The sequence below is a fragment of the Telmatherina bonti genome, assembly GCF_933228915.1.
Source record: "Telmatherina bonti genome assembly, chromosome: 14".
Taxonomy (NCBI): Eukaryota; Metazoa; Chordata; class Actinopteri; order Atheriniformes; family Telmatherinidae; genus Telmatherina; species Telmatherina bonti.
The window spans coordinates 33234619-33258057 of record NC_136612.1 but is presented as its reverse complement, the minus strand read 5'-3'; positions in this window follow the sequence as shown (position 1 = coordinate 33258057).

The following is a 23439-nucleotide window of genomic DNA, read 5'->3' as shown; positions in this document are numbered from 1 at the left end:
ACTTCCAGGAAAAGACGTCACCTTGATGGTGGTTTACGTCTCTACAAACCTCCAGCATCCACATCTGCATCAGCGGTACCTTCAGACGGATCAAGTCCTGCATGGACACTGCTGTCCTCCACACCATCATAACGTCGTCTGACAACAGTCGGATCTAATCCTTCTCCGTCCATCTGAGATGAGCTGATTCTCCACGGAGATGACATACGACCTCCACTTCTGGAAACCAGTTACAGGTTCCATTTGTGGATGTAGCGGTGGACTGTGTTGTGTGGAAATGGTTTTTAAGGTCCACCTGAGCCCATGTGGAAGCACTGATCATGGTGGTTTGAGGGGTTCTCCTGCAGCTCTGCCTGAGGGCCTTCCCACACCGAGATTTCCCCAGACTTCTGGATTTTTTTTTTCCATGAATATTCTAGTAAAAAGCGGAGAGCTCTGTCACTACGAATAGTTTCTTAAACTTATTGATGGTTCTTTTATGGAGTTCAGCATAAAGTTGCAAGTTACAGCCCACCCATGCAAAGAAAGGCTAAACTTTTGAACTTTTGCTCCTTTTATACCCAATTGTGACACCCTCACTGCTTAATCAAACTGTATTTATGGAGCATTTTTCATACAATAAAATGTACAGATTTTACAACAAAGCAACATGGCACCTGACGTAAACAGCTTCCTCTGAGGAAACAACGGAAAATACGCCAAAATGAATGATTCTTTCAGGAAGATGTTATTCCAATGAGCTACATTTTATACGTTCTAAACAAATCAATCAGTGATAATCAGTCACAATACCAACTTTTATTTAGTGTTTTAGAAAACATCGAAACTTTCTACTAAAGATATTTGTATTTTCCAGCATAGTTGTGGCATCATGTGGCAGACTTCACCAAAAAAAAAAAAAAAAAAAAAAGTGCATTCAGTTCAGACATCAGTGGCAGCCTCAGTCTGTCAGGCGTCAGTCGGCCCACCGTAGAGGACGACGGTATGGCGCCTCGGCGCCTGAGCCACCCAGCTGATTGACAGCTGTGTCTCTTAAGTCTTCTCCCTCCATAGCAACACCAGCCGCACACCTTCCCCTGCTATCAGTGACACCCAGATGTGCTGCAGCAGCTGTCTCCCGGATTATTCCTCCGCGTCTCTGAGCCACCATCTACATAGCAGCAGTCTAAATATTTAATCGTGCCAGAAGGCGCTGCTGCATAGCACACTCCAGCTGAAGAAATACAGTATCTCCAACTGAAAAGACACAGTGAGAGATGAAAGGCGAGGATACAGGAAGGAGGTGAAAGGCTGAAGGGAGGAGGAGGGGAGTGGGGGGGTCACGGCTCGGCCTGGCTGAGCTGAATTACAGGTAAAAACCGAAGATGACAGTATATGCCACAATTTTTGGGACAAATGACAGCAGTGCAGGAAGAGATGACAGGTTGTGTTTTGGATATACCCCGAGGACAACCTCAGCTGACATCAAATGTCTAACAAGCCAGACAAGACCATTCTGATTTTGTGCCATACCTTCAGGGAGAGACACCGGCCCTCTTGAATGTGACATTGCTAACCATGATGCAAAAATTACATTGTGTATATGTGGATTTCTGTCTTCCTGGCTGCTTTATTTCAGTGTGCATGTTCATCAGAGTGTGTCATCACTGACAGCTGATCAGGATATACACAGCACCCGGGGTACTTTCCGTAATTTTGACTTTTTTTTTTTTTTTTCCCTCCCCCTTCCCTCTCAAGCCTTGGCTCATTCCCAAGCAACAGATTGCTGCTGTCGCTGGAGTTGCGCCTCACAGATGGAGCAGCATCACTTCCTGAGGACCCTGACAGGATCAATCCAGGAGCTCATTCGCTCACAGTCAATTAAGCCATGTTAGTTTTGACAGGAGCCACGGGCAAAATAACAGCCGTCACTGTCTAGAAGGAAAATATTGTGACCACACACACAAAAAAGATGCACTTGTTTACTGGTGGAGGAGGAGGAGGAGGAGGAGGAAGGAGGGCTGCTGGCTGCACGGAGTCTCAGCAGGAGCGCAACGGCTGGACCTCAGCAACAGTTTAATTTGCTTGAGAACATAAAGCGCCCTGGGTGATTTAATGAATTCCAAAATGAGGACTAATCATGACCTTCATCGATTCTGACGGCATATGCGCTCCATCTGTCTGTGTCATACCTCCGCCTTTCTTATCCAGCCAAGGCTTCCTCCTCGGCATCCCGCGCACGCACTGCCATTCTTATGTGTGACATCGGTCATTTGAATTGCAGAAAACTGTTCTCAAAATACCTCCTCTGATTCCTTAATAATCCTGATTATGCTGCGGTGAATAATACAATAATGCAGGGAAGTGAAACAAGCCAGAAATGTCTGCGCACCACCCACTGAGAGAAGAGGTGGAGCTGCTCTCTTTGAACCTATTGGAAGGAGAGTGAAACTCTTTGATTAGGACATGTAGGTAGGTAGCTGTGGGCGATGGACTGAAAACACTTGGCATCTGCTTGCAAGTCTCCACACACCCGAGGTGAGGGACACACACACACACACACACACACTTCTCCCTGGCTGAGCTTGGCTTTACCCTGGGCATCATTACAGACACTACACATCCCTCCTTTGAAGGGTTATCAAGGCTCCTCATTAAAGATGTCCCTGGCTTTCTTAGTGATGTGGGCCTCCACAGGGCGTAATATACCCCCTTTAATTAGTTTGCAAACTCATTAGTGTGTGCCGGGCAATTAAATGTCCTTCCTTCAGAATAGTTTACAACAGGACAAAGGGATCCCAGGGGCTGTCAAGGAAGTAGGACTTATAGCTGAGACAACTGTCCCCTCTGCAGGGGACCGTCATTAGGGAGCTGCAGCCCCTCCATCATTCCCAGTCCACTCCGCCGAGCTTGGAGACAACCTGCTTCCTCTATCTGTTTAATGGTTTCATACATCCGTGTCAGTTCCTGCAATGAGCATTTTTACACCCTCTAATCAAACGCTGCTCTTGCGGCGCCATTAAAGAGCACCTTAACACACTGTCTTAGTCAGAAACGTCTGCTTTTCTTTTCGTGCACATGCATTTTTTAAGCTGGTGTAAATCTCAGTAGAAATACAGCTGAATGTGCAGAATGTCTGCGCAGCAGCGTTTCCAACATGGATGACTTTTTGGGTTTTCAACACAATTTTTATTATTTTGTTCTTTTTTACTTTTGGTGCTTTTTGTTGTGGTGCACACATCCTTGTTCTGGGTCGGTCAGCTGCAGCAGAGGTTTGTATTGATGTGGGAAACCTGTGATGCAAGCTAAAAACCTAAAAAACCATTGAGGGGCTTTATTTATAGATTATATACATGAATTCATCGAGAAGCGCAGCTGTACGGACATCACGGTTCGCTGCGAGCAGCCGAACTGAGAATCCTCCGCACAGGTGTTGATAAAACTTTAAAACTTTCCCCTCTTTTTGTTTTTTGTCTCTTTTTTTTTTTTTTTTTTATTGAAATGGCACATATCATGAATCATTACAGTACGCCTAACAACATAGATGGCATGTTTTTTTCCTCACACTTTCTAAAAATTATATAAACCATCCAAATATCCATTTCAATTTCATTTTATTTTGATTTTGCGAGGATATTTCACACAGCTTTCAGCCCTTTTTTGCTTCATTTTTACCTGTTGCCATTGGTGTTGCAGATACTGTTGAGTTTTTAAAAAAAAAAAAACACTGATTACTGACTCATACATGCAACATTACTCAACAACACTGCAAAGTTTGCACCACAGTAACAGATTATTACACTGGTTTCTTCCTCCTTTTCTAAAATGTGTTAAATTTTTAACTGGCAGCCATCCTGCTCTGTATCGACTACTGGAGCTTAAAGCATACCAAAGTGTGTGTCAGCCTTAAAACTGTGTGCCTCTGAATAGTTTTATTAGTTATCCACAATCCCAGCACTACACTGTTCTACCATAATAAACTTGGATAGAACCCACTTCTACCCCAGTGAAGTCCAGATCTACACTAGGGATGGGCGTGTCGATACTCTGGAGTCGATATTTTGACATCTTCCTGCTAAAGTATTGGATTTAAGACTTTCTGAATATGGAGATACCACCTTGCTGATACAAAACATGCTGTTTATTTTCCCTTCTGAGTTTTATGGGATAAAACTGTGTTTTGCTTCGGTGTCACATGATTGTGGCAGCCTATCAGGTGTGCCGATGTCACGATGATACTGCTGTTACTGATGATGACGTTTTATTTTGACATCCTGCTGGTTTAACGCAGGTTATCGCGCAGCGTTTTATAATATTCACATCATTTTACATATATTTTATTTACCTTTTAATAAATGTGAATATTCTTGTATTACGCTGTAGTTTAATGACTTGATCATTAAAAAAAATATATATATATTCTTTGTTTTTGATTTAAAAGCATTTCTTTAATGTATTGATGATCCTGAATTTTATTTATTTTCCTTATTGCCCTTTCAATAAAAAAAATATTCATACACACTGTACAGTCAGGATTTTGCCTTTCAGGGACAAAAGTTATTGACATTGGTATGAAAAAATGCCATAAACTCATGGTATCGTATCGTCGAGAAAATTTTATGGATCAACCACCCCTTGTTAATACTGCTGGAAAAAATTAGATAAAGTTTGCAAATGATGCACAGGACGAGAATAAATAGCCTGATGATGGAAGCAGAGTTAGCTTTGTTGTAACCGATTAGCACATTTATTCTGGGTTGCATCACATCTGCTTTGCTCACCTCTCCCTGTAAAGTTACAGGTTTCATTTTGCTCTGAGCAGCTTTTACTGATGAAACCTTAGTAACACTAAACTTCTGGAATAAAACAGATTTAAAAGAAGAATCTCTGCTTGTTTGATGAAACACATGTAAACTCAACTAAGACAACACTGAAATAAAGTTGCATTAAAGCTTAAAAATTGTTTTTGACTTTTTTTAACGGCAAACCAACAATTATTCTGTAAATTCCTGGATCCCTGCAGAGTCCCGAGGCTGAGAAACCAAACTTTACCACTTTTCCCCCCAGCCTCGAGCATCACGTGATAGCTGTGTTTTACTTTGTGTCACACGCTAGCAACTGGATATCAACACACTGGTTGTTTTTAACATGCACCATGGCTGATTGAGAAAAAGAAATGCTAGTTGGCATTATCTGAGGAAGCGAGGCAAAGAAAGAGAGAAAGAGACAGAGGAAGAGAGATGATAAGCGTCAGCAACATACTGACTTTTACCGACTGGAGAGATCTCAGACTAGAGACAGGAAGAAAGATGGAGGTTGAATTAACCATCATTGGTGGAAAAATCTGGCAAATTTTAACAGCACTGCTTTAACATCTAGATAATAAAAGTAACTGTATGTTTCACATAGTTTACTCTGAATATGACCTTAATCAATAATCAGAACATTATTTTTACATGACATCATATTTTTGATCTCAGAATAATATTGTGCACATAAACTAATCCTTGTAATTCAATTTGCAGCGCAGGGTTAACATTTGATGTCCCTTCAGATGTCCAAGACATCTCTGATCCTCCATTCTCCAGGTGCATTATGGGAATCAATACATATAAAACATGAGACTGTGAATGGTTTCCGGGTAACAGACAGGAAGACGAGATGAGGGAGGAGACTAGAAGACTGAAAAACAGACAAATAAGATCAGTCCAAGCACATTTCATAAAAAACATCTGAAAAAACAATAAATCTCACAAAAAGGAAAAAAAACAAGAATATGAAAGAAAAACTTGAACAAAACAGAAAACGTCTCATAAAAATCCAAAAATTTTTAATAAATGATTTTTCTTTTCATCATTTCTGAATAATTGTTTTGTTTGTTGTTGTTTTCTGTGCGGTTTGGATTTGTTTTTATGTTTTGTCTGATGTTTCTGTGTTTTTGCCGCTCAGGGCCACCGTAGGACACAACCCAAAATGTTAAATAATTAAACAGAAAACTGGAACATAACTGTATGCGATGGATAAACGGTCTGAAGAGAATGATAAAGAATCACATCTGTTACGGCAAACCGATTTATCCTGAACTCCCATGTGAAAACAACATTAAAATCATCATTTAAGGCTGTAAAATATTTAATTTCCTTTCTGTTTCTTTGCCTTTCTTTTTTATAGATTTATACTTGGTTTATCATCTGAGGTTCACAGCTCTGCAGCCTCTCTGAGACTGGCCCCGGAGGAGCCAGAGGCACATTCCACTGCACTGTGACTCTCTATAAATCCAGCTAGCATGAAATCTCAAGGAGCCAACACTGTGCAGAGAGCCAATCTGCCTGTTTACACCATCTCATCTTACACAGAAGCCTTGGCGTCTGCCCTGCAGAAGCATCGCCTCCCCCCAACCTCCTAACCCCCCAACATGTTTGCAGAAGTGCTCATGCTGAACAAAGTGATTGTATCATCTGGGCCTACTCTTCCATTTGTGTTGCTGCTTCTCCTGAAACCCGTTTCAAGCTGTGTCACCCCCAACTCAGGCGAAGTTTGAAAAATGGGAGAAGGGAACCATGCAAAGTGGACATATTCTCCAGCCTGCCGTAAAATAACCGGGGGATGGACCATTAGCCATTTGCTGCTACCGACCGAGCTGCAGATCTCGCATCTGCACAAACAGAAGGTCACTGGAAACTTAAAAGAACAGCAAAAGATGAAGTTATGTCATTTTATTAAAGAATTCGATGAAATAAAACAAAATGAGAATAAAAAGGGACTCTTTCTTCACCTTTCTGCAGTAAAATAAGCCCAACAGCTCTGAGAAAAAGAATAAATGAAGCTAAAAACCACCGATACTACAGCAGATTCTCTGACCTTGCTCTGTGATGACTCGACTAAAATGCCACCTCCACTCGCTCTCCCCCGACGCGAACCCACCGGCAGGGAGGAGCAGAGTGGACTAGACATGTTCCCTCCACTTTTCCAAGGCACAAACCAGTCAATTTGTCATCCAGTGAAGAGGTTGAACCTTTAATTAAAGTGGAGAGCTGCCGCCATCAGGGCCCTGCTAAATGTCACATGATAAATAACGGCAGAAGATCTGGAAAGCTCCCTTGGAGTTTGTTTCACTCGAGGGGATAAAAGGCCACACACATTACAGGGTAACTGCATATCAATATGTTAAATAGGTTCAATTGTATAAATTGATTAAATGACCCAGTTGCAAACGAACCATGCTTCAAAGACCCTGTTGTTTGAGCGGCAAATGTTGACGACGTCACGTAGGCCAAGTATTAATGGAAACCAGGCAGGGAGAATGTGGTGGTGAGTGACATTATTAAAGTAGATGATGGGTTTCTGAGAAGATCATTCACCGAATACAATCGATAGCTCCGTCTCTAAACGCTCAGGCAGAAATTACACTTCAAGGCATACTGCCCGGGGTTAAAACGACACTGCCATGAAAATGCATTGCTATGGACACTATTAGAAATGATCTGCTAATTACATCAACGCGAACACCCCCCCCCCCCCCCCCCCCCCCCCGCCCCCCCCCCCCCCCCCACCCCCCCCCCCCCCCCCCCCCCCCCCCCCCTTCTGATTATTTCATTGGTTTTTCACATCTAGCGTGAAGAAACCGAATGCTTGTATCGCTGCAGAAATAGAGCGTCTGTTGTCATATGTGGAAGCCCCGACAACCCCCCGTTCCCACCCGACACTTCATCAGCACATATTTTCAAAATTGCTTCATTTCACTCTGCTTATTATCAGGCAGCTTAATCTTGACTTCAAATCTCTAAAATTATCGCCCTGTCTCTTGTCTTGCCTTCCCCTCGGAAGCTCTTGAATGTGCTGTCAATTCCACTAAATTCCTCTCTCATCTTTTCCGCACTTGATCCCCTAATCTTGCTTTTGGTGTCACTCACTCCATGGAAACTCTTTTCTCTGTAACTCAGTGCTTAAACACAGCTTCACCTCCCTGTTTTAATGCCCCGTCCCTTCACTGTTCTGCACACGAGTCATCCGGAACTACAGCTTATTGTGCTGCTCTGAAACATAAAATGTCATGCAAGCCGGTTTCCTTTCTGACCACTTTCAATATTAATCACTGCCGGGTTCATTCAAACACCTACATTACACTTGCATATCCACTGCTTCCCCTTAGCATATACATTTCCTCCAACCCTGACATGCAATGCATGTAGTTTACTTCATGTTTGTTATGCAAATGCATCTGTAAAAGTTTCTAAGTATGCCCGCTTGGCGTGTCTGAAAAATGTTAACGGCACATTTATTCAATTCTCTAATCAACATCTGCTCATGAAAACTGGAGCATCGTTCTTCACTCATTTTTAATGTCTCACGGCTGTCAGTTTGGGGAAGTCAAAGCACTTTGTTACGATTAAGGAAAGATTTTAATCTTGATTAAATATTTCAAAAGTTAGCGATAGCACAAGATGCTTTGTGACAACTCCTTCACAAACAGCAAAACTCTTTGAAAATGTTGTTTTAGGAGCCTAAAATAAAGCTCTGGGGGGGGGGGGGGGGGGGGGGGGGTGTTGGATACCAGTCTCTGGAGTCAAAGTCTCAGCCACCTCTCTGTGACTTTGGAACTGCCTGAGAATTAAATACCTGGATAGGGAAATACAAACACGTAGCTCCACAACAGAATAGATCAATTTGCCAATGACTCCCGGTGTTTGCAGATACGAGGCAGAACGAAAGCAGCAGCAAAGTCAACATTTAGAAGTCCGACTCAAACACAAGTCTCTCGCTCAGGACACTGAGGCTCATGCACCGCCTGGTCTCAGAAAAGCAAGTTCGTCCTCAACGCTGCATGATGTGGTGCAGCCTCGTTGTGGGTTTCACCTGCAGCTTCATCACATGATGACTACAAACCCAAGCCAACTCAATCTGTTGGTTTCCTTATATAGACTATTATGAATTGACTTTCATTCTGTTTTTTTTTTTTTCCTGTCTGTAAAGCGTCTTGAGATGGCATTGCCGTGATTTGACGCTTTATAAATAAAGGTGAATTGAACCCAATAAAAAACAGCAGCTGCTTGACTCTGGGTCTGCTGAAGGCTTTGCTTCCTGTTAAAAGTGAGGTCTTCTCTACTACAATCCCCTGAATAAAACCCTGAAAATTTGAAGCAAATTTTCACCTAAAGCAGGTTTCCGTGCATGAAAGACAGGTAGGCTGTAGACAGGACTACTGTTACCGGACCCTTGCTAATGTAACGGGACTGTTTTGGCTGCAGTATCGACTGCTTTTGGCACGCAGTACGGCTTCTAAGCTACATGGCGTATAAGTTTGCATCTGATCTGAAATAAGTATTGCTGAATCTGCAGTCATGATTGTAGCCTGGAAAAGTATACATCAGGGGTCCATCAGGGAGCACTTGGAAAGCCTGCAGGACACCGACCCTCCAGAATCCCTGGGAAACATCCACATGTCAAGAACCTCAGCTTTCCAGTGCAACATGTGTAGGTACTATGGAGGGAGACTGAAGGGATATTTGGCATGTCTCTCATCTGTAAGTAAACATTATTAGGATTTGAGCTAATCAGGTTTATATTATCACTTTGATTTGGTTATAACTGGATAAGACTACATCTTTTGAAATGTCTTGAGACAGTGTGCACCGAGTCATTTCTGCTTCTTCTACGTTACCGTTTGGAGGCTTTTCTGCACTTCATTCATTCAGTCATTCATTTTCCTAACTGCTTAATCCCATTCAGGGTCGCGGGGAAGCTGGAGGTTTTCCCAGCAGTCTTAGGGCGAAAGGCAGGTACACCCTGGACAGCTCGCCGGTCCATCACAGGGAGCTTTTCTGCACTTCTTCAGGAGAAATAAGGTTTTTTTTTCTTCAAACTGAAAGAATATTCACAATGCAACTAGACGCCAAGCCATTTCTTATTACTGTTCTTGTAAAACTATGGATGATGTAGCTTTACATGAGTAGCAGAGCTAGACTGATCATGTTACTGTTACTGTTCATTCAGGCCCCAAACTGCAGAACTTCCTCCGTTCAGTCCTGTAAAATCCGATAACTTGCCAGGACCAATATGGCGGCGGTGTTGACGTACAAAATGCGCACCAATGCAGCGTCTGTGTACATATGTCTATGGTTATTAGCCTTTCATTACATTTGTGTACTTGCACAGAGAATAAATCTCTTCCAGAAATGTGCAGCCAGATGTCGATACTCTTCAAGGCTGAATAATTAGGAAACTATTTTAAATTTGACTTGAAACTGGTGTAGTGATACTGGTGATCCATGCAGGTCTGGGAAGACGGCTCTCTCAGGAAACGCAGGTTTTAAGGATATCAAGGGAAAAGCTTTTCGTGCTTTGGTTTATCTGAACATTTGCTGCAGTCGGGTCTGAGGAAACAGATTCAGTATTTAATACATGCCTTTAAATCCGCACCAACTCCTCTGGCTGCACAAAGAAACTTGGCAGGAAGGTTGATCCAAACATCTGCTGCACTTTTTCTGTGGATTTAGCAGCATTTCCACTCGATTCATACAAATCTTAGAGTCTGGATTAATAAAAAAAAAACAAAAAAACATGAAAGTTAAACATGTAAATGAAAGTTAAGGGTGAAAATATGTAAATAGGAGAATAAACATTGGAGCCACAAGGCAAGGATTTTTCGTTATTTTCGTTTACTTTGCTGCATGAACTTCTCCATGCATCATGCATGACAATCTCCAACTTTAATTACTCTGTCATCTGTTACCAGAATGTGCTCTCTTCATATAACCTCTTAATCAAGCGATACAAATATTGTTAATAATTCAAGCCTCATTGGTGTACTTAATCTACCTCATTTTCTAATCTTCCTAATAATTCATTTGTTCAGTGATTAATTACACTCATTTATGTCATGTGGAAACAACATTTGTTTTTAATTGTGCATGTCAAAAGAATTTTCCAGTCGTCCCCGTTTGTGCTCGGCGCACAGGGTTGGGCGCTTTGGTCACCGCAGGGTTCCCGCAGCCGGCTTTTCTCTCCGACTCCTCTGCATCCGCCAGCGATCACACTTTCCGCCATTGCACCATATGTGGCACTGCAGTTAATTACTCAAGAGAAATTGGCTGAAGACAAGGCATAACAGCAGGTGAGGCGCTCCAGCCCAGAGCTAAACCAACACTAACTGGTCAAGCTCAGCTGCCCTCGCTCCTCCGCTGACTTGGACGCGCAGGATGGGCTCATTCACGCTGTTTGGCCTTCATTACAGATCAGGGAAGGTGCAATTAGTAGCAACCCCCCCACTAGTTTATAATTACCTTAAGACACCCACTTAAACAGAGGACCTTATAAATCAGTTCCTGTTGGCCACCGCAGTCCCAACGCAGCATTATGCCAACAGATGTCGGCAGCAGGCGTGGACGCGGCCCCTCGGTGGCAGCGACCGCCAGCAACACGGCAAGCTGCTGTAATGAATAAGAATGGCCTTTAGCTTCGGCTTCGCAGGGTTTTCGCCTCAGGATTATGACTTTATTTCTGCTGGATTGAGAAATAAAAAGGGGGGGCAGAGAACAAAAGGTCAATTAAGAGCTGATGCAGAGCAACAGATTACAGCTTCTCTGAAGTCCCCCACATCCGTGACATTAGTGACATTTATGGCTCGAATATTATTCCCCCCCCCACATTTACAAATCCAAAAAAAGGTAGGAAAGCTGGAAGTACGAGGGTTTTTGTTGTTTCTGGTTGATGCGGAGGCATCTGTGTGCTGAGGATTTACCAATGTGCTGAGAAAGACATGATTTACAGACGGGGGTATCTTCATCGGACACCTGCTGTTGCACAATTATGTGGAAGTATTTTGGGTTTAGGGGGTTGGGGAGGGGGGATGAAACAGAACAAAAGTATCATGCAGACAAATCCTCCAGAAGACACCCACAAACAAAAGCAGAGATTTGGCATGTTTTATAAGGGTGAGGCTTTTTGTTTATCGCCGGCTTTTCCAAACGAGGAGAGAAGATCCTTTACAGCTAAAACAGTTGGCTCAGACGATCAGCTTCCTTCAGCCCCCCTTCCTCCTCTGGCTTCCCTCATTTTTGCTAAATCTGTCGATTAGTTTAGCAATTTCAGAACTGCTTGTGAAAAATAATAAAATACCAATTAATTTCGATTTGAACGCAGCCGACTGGGTAGAGAAAAACACGACCGGCATTTATTTTTAAGTGCTTATGTAGACAAAGAAAGCCTGACCTTCACGCGCCTCGTGTTGTCAGGAGCCAGAAAACGAGGTTGGATGTATGAATATCAACCATCCATTTAAAATGTGTCTGACAAAGAAATGCCAGTTGTGGCGAGATGACATTCCTGTCCCTCTCCGTCTCTGAATTTTTAAAAACCTACCGAATGCCACTATTGAGGAGATCACCTCTAACCTTATCTCTCTCGTGTTTGCTCCAAGGAAACATATTGCCTGAGAAGCGGCGGAAGCGGCAGAATAAAACCCTTTCGACTGTGTGGAAAATCAACACGGCTCTAACGATGAATCTCTCGCTCCAAAAATAAACCTGAATGAATCTCAGAGGTTTAATGAACAACGTTTGCGCAGAGGGGATTCATCTTAGTGGAGAGAAGATGGATACACTTTTCAGGGAGGCACGCTGACAAGAAATAAATGTCTTTTCAAGCTGAAAAAGAAGCTTCATATCTTCCATTCAGAGAAATTCATTAAGAAAAAAAAATTGCTTTGCAGTTCAGTGTAAAGTTTCACCACAACTGAAAAAGCAGCAGCAAAGCCAGCATGAGGACGCAACATTGTCTCTCTGTCTGTGAATCAAACGCCTTTATTCAAGTGGATTTCAGCGAACTGCGCCGCAAATGCCTTCAAAATGCCTTCATTATTATCTTGCATTTAGTTAAGGTTGTGAAGGGACTGAACCCTGTAATGCCGTTACTGATGCTGACATGTAATGTGCAAACACAAAGAGCCTGAAGAAGAGTTTACTGAGTCATAATCCACCTGTGGTGCCGACAGAACCACGACTGTTTCTGCTCGCTGGAGGCTCGTTGTCCTCCATCTTCACACCAACACATGGGAGACGTGAGACCAGTCACATGAGACATGAGAGACCAGTCACATGAGATGAGAGACCAGTCACATGAGAGATGAGAGACCAGTCACATGAGACATGAGAGACCAGTCACATGAGATGAGAGACCAGTCACATGAGAGATGAGAGACCAGTCACATGAGATGAGAGACCAGTCACATGAGATGAGAAACCAGTCACATGAGAGATCAGTAACATGAGAGATGTGAGACCAGTCACTTGAAAGATGTGAGACCAGTCACATGAGACATGAGAGACCAGTCACATGAGATCAGAGACCAGTCACATGAGAGATGAGAGACCAGTCACATGAGAGATGAGACCAGTCACATGAGATGAGAGACCAGTCACATGAGAGATGAGACCAGTCACATGAGATGTGAGACCAGTCACTTGAAAGATGTGAGACCAGTCACATGAGATGAGAAACCAGTCACATGAGAGATCAGTAACATGAGAGATGTCAGACCAGTCACTTGAAAGATGTGAGACCAGTCACATGAGATGAGAGACCAGTCACATGAGATGAGAAACCAGTCACATGAGAGATCAGTAACATGAGAGATGTGAGACCAGTCACTTGAAAGACGTGAGACCAGTCACATGAGACATGAGAGACCAGTCACATGAGATGAGAGACCAGTCACATGAGAGATGAGACCAGTCACATGAGATGTGAGACCAGTCACTTGAAAGATGTGAGACCAGTCACATGAGATGAGAGACCAGTCACATGAGATGTGAGACCAGTCACATGAGAGATGAGAGACCAGTCACATGAGAGATGAGAGACCAGTCACATGAGATGAGAGACCAGTCACATGAGATGTGAGACCAGTCACATGAGAGATGAGAGACCAGTCACATGAGATGTGAGACCAGTCACATGAGAGATGAGAGACCAGTCACATGAGATGAGAGACCAGTCACATGAGATGAGAGACCAGTCACATGAGATGTGAGACCAGTCACATGAGAGATGAGAGACCAGTCACATGAGATGTGAGACCAGTCACATGAGAGATGAGAGACCAGTCACATGAGATGTGAGACCAGTCACATGAGATGAGAGACCAGTCACATGAGATGAGAGACCAGTCACATGAGAGATGAGAGACCAGTCACATGAGATGAGAGACCAGTCACATGAGAGATGAGAGACCAGTCACATGAGATGTGAGACCAGTCACATGAGATGAGAGACCAGTCACATGAGATGAGAGACCAGTCACATGAGAGATGAGAGACCAGTCACATGAGATGTGAGACCAGTCACATGAGAGATGAGAGACCAGTCACATGAGAGATGAGAGACCAGTCACATGAGAGATGAGAGACCAGTCACATGAGAGATGAGAGACCAGTCACATGAGAGATGAGAGACCAGTCACATGAGATGTGAGACCAGTCACATGAGAGATGAGAGACCAGTCACATGAGATGTGAGACCAGTCACATGAGATGTGAGACCAGTCACATGAGAGATGAGAGACCAGTCACATGAGAGATGAGAGACCAGTCACATGAGAGATGAGAGACCAGTCACATGAGAGATGAGAGACCAGTCACATGAGATGTGAGACCAGTCACATGAGAGATGAGAGACCAGTCACATGAGAGATGAGAGACCAGTCACATGAGATGAGAGACCAGTCACATGAGAGATGAGAGACCAGTCACATGAGATGTGAGACCAGTCACATGAGAGATGAGAGACCAGTCACATGAGAGATGAGAGACCAGTCACATGAGATGAGAGACCAGTCACACGAGATGTGAGACCAGTCACATGAGAGATGAGAGACCAGTCACATGAGATGTGAGACCAGTCACATGAGAGATGAGAGACCAGTCACATGAGATGAGAGACCAGTCACATGAGATGAGAGACCAGTCACATGAGATGTGAGACCAGTCACATGAGAGATGAGAGACCAGTCACATGAGATGAGAGACCAGTCACATGAGATGTGAGACCAGTCACATGAGATGTGAGAGACCAGTCACATGAGATGTGAGACCAGTCACATGAGATGAGAGACCAGTCACATGAGATGTGAGACCAGTCACATGAGAGATGAGAGACCAGTCACATGAGAGATGAGAGACCAGTCACATGAGATGAGAGACCAGTCACACGAGATGTGAGACCAGTCACATGAGAGATGAGAGACCAGTCACATGAGATGTGAGACCAGTCACATGAGAGATGAGAGACCAGTCACATGAGATGAGAGACCAGTCACATGAGATGTGAGACCAGTCACATGAGAGATGAGAGACCAGTCACATGAGATGAGAGACCAGTCACATGAGATGTGAGACCAGTCACATGAGATGTGAGAGACCAGTCACATGAGATGTGAGACCAGTCACATGACATGAGAGACCAGTCACATGAGATGAGAGACCAGTCACATGAGATGAGAGACCAGTCACATGAGAGATGAGAGACCAGTCACATGAGATGTGAGACCAGTCACATGAGATGAGAGACCAGTCACATGAGATGAGAGACCAGTCACATGAGATGAGAGACCAGTCACATGAGATGAGAGACCAGTCACATGAGAGATGAGAGACCAGTCACATGAGAGATGTGAGACCAGTCACATGAGAGATGAGAGACCAGTCACATGAGATGAGAGACCAGTCACATGAGAGATGAGAGACCAGTCACATGAGAGATGTGAGACCAGTCACATGAGATGTGAGACCAGTCACATGAGATGTGAGACCAGTCACATGAGATGTGAGACCAGTCACATGAGATGTGAGACCAGTCACATGAGAGATGTGAGACCAGTCACATGAGAGATGAGAGACCAGTCACATGAGAGATGAGAGACCAGTCACATGAGATGTGAGACCAGTCACATGAGAGATGAGAGACCAGTCACATGAGATGTGAGACCAGTCACATGAGATGTGAGACCAGTCACATGAGAGATGAGAGACCAGTCACATGAGAGATGTGAGACCAGTCACATGAGAGATGAGAGACCAGTCACATGAGAGATGAGAGACCAGTCACATGAGATGTGAGACCAGTCACATGAGAGATGAGAGACCAGTCACATGAGATGTGAGACCAGTCACATGAGATGTGAGACCAGTCACATGAGAGATGAGACCAGTCACATGAGAGATGAGAGACCAGTCACATGAGAGATGTGAGACCAGTCACATGAGAGATGTGAGACCAGTCACATGAGAGATGAGAGACCAGTCACATGAGATGTGAGACCAGTCACATGAGAGATGAGAGACCAGTCACATGAGATGTGAGACCAGTCACATGAGAGATGAGAGACCAGTCACATGAGATGAGAGACCAGTCACATGAGAGATGAGAGACCAGTCACATGAGATGTGAGACCAGTCACATGAGAGATGAGAGACCAGTCACATGAGAGATGAGAGACCAGTCACATGAGAGATGAGAGACCAGTCACATGAGATGTGAGACCAGTCACATGAGAGATGAGAGACCAGTCACATGAGATGTGAGACCAGTCACATGAGATGAGAGACCAGTCACATGAGATGAGAGACCAGTCACATGAGATGAGAGACCAGTCACATGAGATGAGAGACCAGTCACATGAGATGAGAGACCAGTCACATGAGAGATGAGAGACCAGTCACATGAGAGATGAGAGACCAGTCACATGAGAGATGTGAGACCAGTCACATGAGATGAGAGACCAGTCACATGAGAGATGTGAGACCAGTCACATGAGATGAGAGACCAGTCACATGAGATGAGAGACCAGTCACATGAGAGATGTGAGACCAGTCACATGAGATGAGAGACCAGTCACATGAGAGATGTGAGACCAGTCACATGAGATGAGAGACCAGTCACATGAGAGATGTGAGACCAGTCACATGAGATGAGAGACCAGTCACATGAGATGAGAGACCAGTCACATGAGATGAGAGACCAGTCACATGAGATGTGAGACCAGTCACATGAGAGATGAGAGACCAGTCACATGAGATGTGAGACCAGTCACATGAGAGATGAGAGACCAGTCACATGAGAGATGAGAGACAAGTCACATGAGAGATGTGAGACCAGAGAAATGGAGGAGTGGGTCAACAAAGCGCTGGCAGGGGACCGTCTTTGTTGTCTTCTCACTTTACTTACATATTATTATTGCTGTAACCACGACAACCAGGTGCCCTTCACTTTAATAACTAATTATGAAACAGAAAATGACAAACAAGATGAAATTGAAGATGAAGTAGATATGGGAAGATGAAGAAGATGAGGAAGATTAAAGAGATGATGTGAAATAGATGATGGAGAACAAAGAAGAAAAAGAGGAAGAAAATTAAAACGGAGATAAAGATGATGAAGCAAAAGGAAAAGATTAGGAAGAAGATGGAGAAAAATAGGAGAAAAATAAAAATGTAGAAGGAGTAGATGTAGACGAAGATTAAAATGAAGAAAAAAACAAAGATGATAGAAACTGAAGAAAATGATGAGGATGTCGGAAAAGAAGATGAAGAAAACTAAAAGAAAAGAGATGATGAAGACTTAGATGAAGATAAAAGAAGATTAAGCAAAAAGAAAAAGATTAGGATGAAGATGGAGAAAGATGGAAGCAAAATGAAGTTGAGAAGATGAAAATGAAAGAAAGGTGAAGAAAGGTGGTTAAGATGAAGAAAAAGTGTAAGATGTGGGAGTGTCGCCGGCGCCTCCAGTGGCCATGAAGGGAACTGCAGCGTTTTTCCTCTGAACTTTCCAGAAGTCGCCACACACACTTCATCAGGTGCAAATAAAAGCAGAAAGACAGACAGATTCATCCCCAGCCGTTACACGTAGAGCTGCTGCTCATCGCATCAGTCGACAGAATGACGCCATTAATTCTGAAATGATATTATTTATCATCAGGAAGAGATAAGAAGGAATGAAATTCATCTGAAACATGTTCAGCTGCAGTAAATACCAAACATGGGTCGTGTTTCATGTAAATCTAGCCTTTCCGACAGATAACCAGTCATTTCCCGGATGTTAATCTGTGCCGTGATGTCCGGCTCCATCGGGGTTTCCCTGCAGAGGGAGCGTGATCCGACCTGAAATCTGTCGATCGCTGTGAAGTTTAGACGTTTCTGACACTTTCTGATCCAGACACTTTTCTTTTCTTTGAGAGGCTGTGAGTTAAGATTTCTTTCAAATGTGCTGCTATTCACCCTGAAAGTAATGACACAGCCATAAACACACTGCTTGCTATTCATGCTCTGGCCTTCCTGCGTGCTTCTTATTTGGCCTTGGCGGCAAATATCTGGCAGATGAGCGCCTCGATGGGAGGACGTGTGGTCAGCTCAGTTCAGCCGCCGACTGAAAGCCGAATCGTGGCTTTTTTTTTTTGTTTTTTTTTTCTACAGTGTGATTTTAAAACTTTAGTTAAATTTTGCTGCAGATTTTCTGCTCGTTGGAAGTAAAAATCCTCCTCGTTCATCTCTGGAGCGCTGCCTGCGTGTCATGATTGTAGCCGGTTCATCTGTCACGGTTACCACAGCAGGACACATCTGGAGGTTAGCGAGAGGTAAAGGCTTTACCCTCTTGCTGATTCCCGGTGACACGCCGTGTTGCACTCCGTGTCCCTCTGACAGAGGCTAAAGCAATCCATTTCCAACACATCCTCCAGCCTTTTATCTAAAACCTCCCTCCAAAATATCAATTTGCACTCCCTCCCAATCAGCTGTCATTGTGTAATTATTCAGGGCTGACATGAAGCGCTCACCTTCCATTAGAAGATGGAGTTTAGAAAAAAATGACAGGATAAGATGGGATGGCATTTAGCAACACTACCGTCAGACGTAACAACCCTTCAGCCTGTCATTAAGCGCCAATGTTTGCACCTGATCTGAAATATTTCTCTGTGCTTCTCCCCCTTCTGAGACATGCGTTCACCATATCAACATCATTTGTCATCTTTCGCTCCTTTTTTTTTTTTTTTTTTAAAGAAAAGAAACATAATTCGCTCAATATCAGCAAATTAAATGATTTTTTTTTCCCGCTCTGCCTTTTGCCTCGCAAACTTTTCTGAGAAATTATAGGTTTCTATGCTTGACGAGACAAAGCAGGACAAATAAATCAATACCCAGCAAATGAAAGCAAATTGAATCTATTAAAGCAAAATTACTGGGAGAAAAGAACCAAACACAACGTTACCCAGAGTCACGGCCGCAGACAATTAATGACAGTGGGAGCAGAAAGGTGCTGGCTCATTAAGCCTGGCCGGGCCTGAGCGCCAACACAAGGCCAGCGGCCAGACCAGAACAAACCAGTCTGAGCTGCAGGTCTGCTGCCATGCTGGAATATGAGCTTCCCCTCAGCACCTCCCACGTACCTGCACCCCCATCCTCCTGTACCTGAGGAATGCCAAGCAGCAAGGTGCCACAGAGGACCTTCAAATCAGTGTGAGCCGGTGAGGGGGGTTCTCCCAGGCACCAATGAGTAATTAGCACTAATTAGTGGCAGTGATTAACCGCACAGGGGAACGTGGGGGCCGGAAGGGAGCAGATTGATAGAGCTGGCCCTCCTAACCCATAGAGGCTCCACTGCATCTTAAGCAGGGGTGGTGTTAGAGAGAGGGGGGGCTGTGGCTTCCAGCCAGATGCTACAATGGCCATAAATAAAGGTGGAACATGCAGCGAGCATCCCTTAAAGCCATTTCGACAACAGAGAGGTGAGAGCTGATGTCGCAAATCAAAGGTTGTCAATTCTTTACGCCCTGAGGCAGGGTTATTCAAATCATGGTCCTTGGGTGGACTTGGGGGCCCCTCAAGTCATTTCAGAGAGGTAATTTGGCTGATTCTGAGCAGCTAATTGAAAACAGTATCGATCCGGTTATTCAATTAAATGTGTCCATCTTGTGCAAATTTCCACCAATAACAGAATAAATTATTGGTTATTAGTTATCAGCCTTCTGCCTTCGAACAGGAGGCTGAAGTCACGACAACAAAATTAGGAAAAACAGACAAAAAAAAAAGGAGAAAAGTTTACAGGCACAGAAGCAACCTTAATGATAAAAGGCAGAACAGCATATGCAGCCGAGACCCAAAGCAAACGGAATTTATTTGTTCTGCTTTGAAAACTTTGCATATCTATCCTCACCGGGTTTAACAACAATCCACTCCTCTTTGTTAACTTGAGGAAATATTGTCTTTTTTTTTCCTTTCTGCAGCAGTTTACTTGACTTGCTCATTCAGAGAAAGTCAGAAACTGAATGGTAATTTCTCCTGTTCGGCTCCGCTTCACTGACTTGCAACAGAAACGAGCTCCATTGTTGTCGAAAAATCTATTAAATCTAATCAGTGAACCACAGAGTCCCAAAGCTGAGCAGCACTCGCTCCCTCAAGCGGGCTGACCAACCCTTTGACCACTTCTCAGAAAAAAAAGCTGAAAAGTGTCCAGAACAGTAAAAGGTGCAGAAAGTGAAACCTCTCTCATATGCATGTACAAGTCCACGGCCGAGCGAGCTGCAGAGGATCAGAGGAGAAGAAGAAATGGAGTCAGGTGAATGAACACCCCTCGTTCTGCAGCAGAAGTTTCACAGAAAGCAGGACTGCTGCTGGACGACCACGTCCGCACCAGCAGAGCCACAATCCTGGAGCCTATCCCAGTAATCACTGGGTGAGACGCAGGTACACCCTGGACAGGTCGCCAGTCCATCGCAGGGCCGGTTAAACATTTAACCACTTCTAAAACAAACTGTTGGTTTCCTGATTGGTAAATTGTGTTGTACGTATGATATTTGATGAAAGTAAAAAGTCTGAATCCCTCTTTAATCTCAGTGTTGGTTTGCTCTCTTCAGTTTAGAGAAAAGTACGTAAATTCCTGGATTGTCACATTTAAAAGAAAAACCAAAAGCTTCATTATGGCTCAGACCAGACATGGATATGGGGAAACAATATAAGCGACTGGTGTTTATTCCCTTTCTGACTTTGGGCAAAAAGTTAGAAATTGTAAGACGTGATAAGGTAGGGGATTAGGAAGGAATTTCTATAAAGGAAGGACAATTTATTGGATTTAAAACTAATATCCAGGGTGTTATTCAAGGATTTTTTTTTTCATTTACATTGCTGATTGACATACACAAGAGAACAAAACTGCAATGAGGAAAATGAACAATATACTAGACATAATAATAAAATAGAAGTATCACAAAAGACTAAACATTGACATAAAAGCATATAAAAACAGAAAAAAAGGTCCATTATGTCCTGTATATTTAGTCACCTGAGTATCGACTATCTGGTGTTGGAAATGACGTAATTTTTATCTAAGATTAAAGATTGCTGCTTGTATTTTGGGAATGCAAACAAGTAAAACCTTCTGGGAAAAAGTTGTATTACATATAGAGAAACATGCTGGTACACCTAAATCACCAAGGTCGTGTCTGCTGGGATATTATACAGGGCCAGCAAACCCATCAAAACACCATCTACAGTAATACATGTTGGAGTCGACACTGCTGCCAAAGGGATCCTCAAATTATGGAGAAGTATGTCTCCTCCCAAAAACTGGGATGCTTTCAGACAAATGGTGCCTAATGAGCAAATGTAGATGAGGAGGATCAGTTTTCTTGTGGAAACATGTGGAATGATGGGTGGATTGTGAAAAAGTTAATTCTGAAGTTTAGGGCTGAAGCCCAACACTGGGCATTGAACATGTCAGCTTGGCTTCGTTAATTTTAGATGTGATAAAATGTTCAATTACAAAAATCCCCCAAAAAAGGAAAAACACTGAAAAAAAAGAACTGAGCCTGCAGCGTTCTGAAGATGCTAAAGTTTCCTGCCTGGATGCTCTGTGCAAACGAAGAGGCAGCACTTCACTGATGCAGGAATAAAAATGACCATTTGCAACTCAGTTTTGCAGAATGGATCATGTACCACAGCAGCAGCAGCTTGTTTTTCTGGGTTTCCATTGGCATCAGGCTGACAGGACATCCATCAAAGGGACCAACAGAATCCGACCACTGGTAAAACTCAATTACCAACTTTTTACATTTTCACTCAATTTTTACCATTTAATGTCTTGTTTTATTAACCTGCGTTCAGTTAAAGAGACAGTATTCAGGGAATGATGTATTTTGGGGAATGTGGGGGGGGCGGGTTTGCTCTCTGTCAGTGTGTGGAAAGAGCTTGCATCTTTATTGTTTGTAAATGTCTTATCTACTGTTTGTTTTAATCTTTATGACTTGAGTTTATCTTGTAAAGCACTTTGTGTTGCCCGTGGCATGAAAAGTGCTCAAGAAATAAAGTTTGATTTGATTTTTCATTTGATTTGTCTTGATTGCGAACTTTTTGATACAGTGGAAACACTAAGAAAAATGAGCTAACATTGCTGTCTCAGCAGTTCCTACAGCATCTGTGTTGGTAATTCTACTGATCCATCTTAGTTCCTGGTCTCTCAGACTTACGGTAACAAGTCTGTGACCTGGTATTTGGTTACAAACTGACATATTTAGTCTTAACGTCCATTTCTGCTCCGCTACGTATGTAAATGGGGACAACTATTTCAAACCTTGTTGTACATCGCTGTCCTCATACTTCCATGATTCTTTTACGTTGCCATCGCCGTTCATCTACCAGTGGGCAGTGCTGAGTTCACAGTTCATTTCTGTTTTCTTCACCACAAGAAGCAGAAGAGTCAAACCACAAAGTTATTTGCGGTTCTCTTCAACAACTTCTTCTGCAGCTTCTGTCATTTTTTTTCTTGCTTCTTCTTCTCTGGTTTGTTAGTTCCACTGGTTGCCAGCTACAACTCAACGCTGCTTCTACAATATCTGGTGATATTGCTCCAGTTTCTGCATCAAGTGAAACTGATTTTCAAGGAGCTAAAACTCTTGAAAATGGACTGAATTACCATTACCAGCCAGAGTTGTCCATCCGTCTGCGTATCTGTCTTCTGTGTTAAGCATAACAGCATCAAAACTCCTGGGAAGATCCACATTTCTTGTCGTTAAACTTGCTCTAGCTTTGCCGCTGTCGTTGCTATGCCATTTTCATGTTGCGTGTTGAAACGTGCACACCATAAACAGCCATTTGTCACCATAGGTTTTTATCATGTTATGCTTTTTCTTGCTACATAGTTACTATAGTTTAAAGAATTTCTGGGTTGCAGTTATAAGTATGCCTGAATTGTTTACTTATCTTGCTCCTTTTCCAACAATAATTGTCATTATAAGTAAACTTGACCACAGCAGGGTACATTGTATTTCAGTCATACAGATTACTGAGAGGAACAGGATAATTAATAAAAAGAGATATAATGATGATGAGGGGAAGAAGGTGAAGGTTGAATTATCAGTTTACCTTATTCTGTGTAAGTTATCCAAACCTAAAACCAGACCCACAAACTGCTTTTGCATCA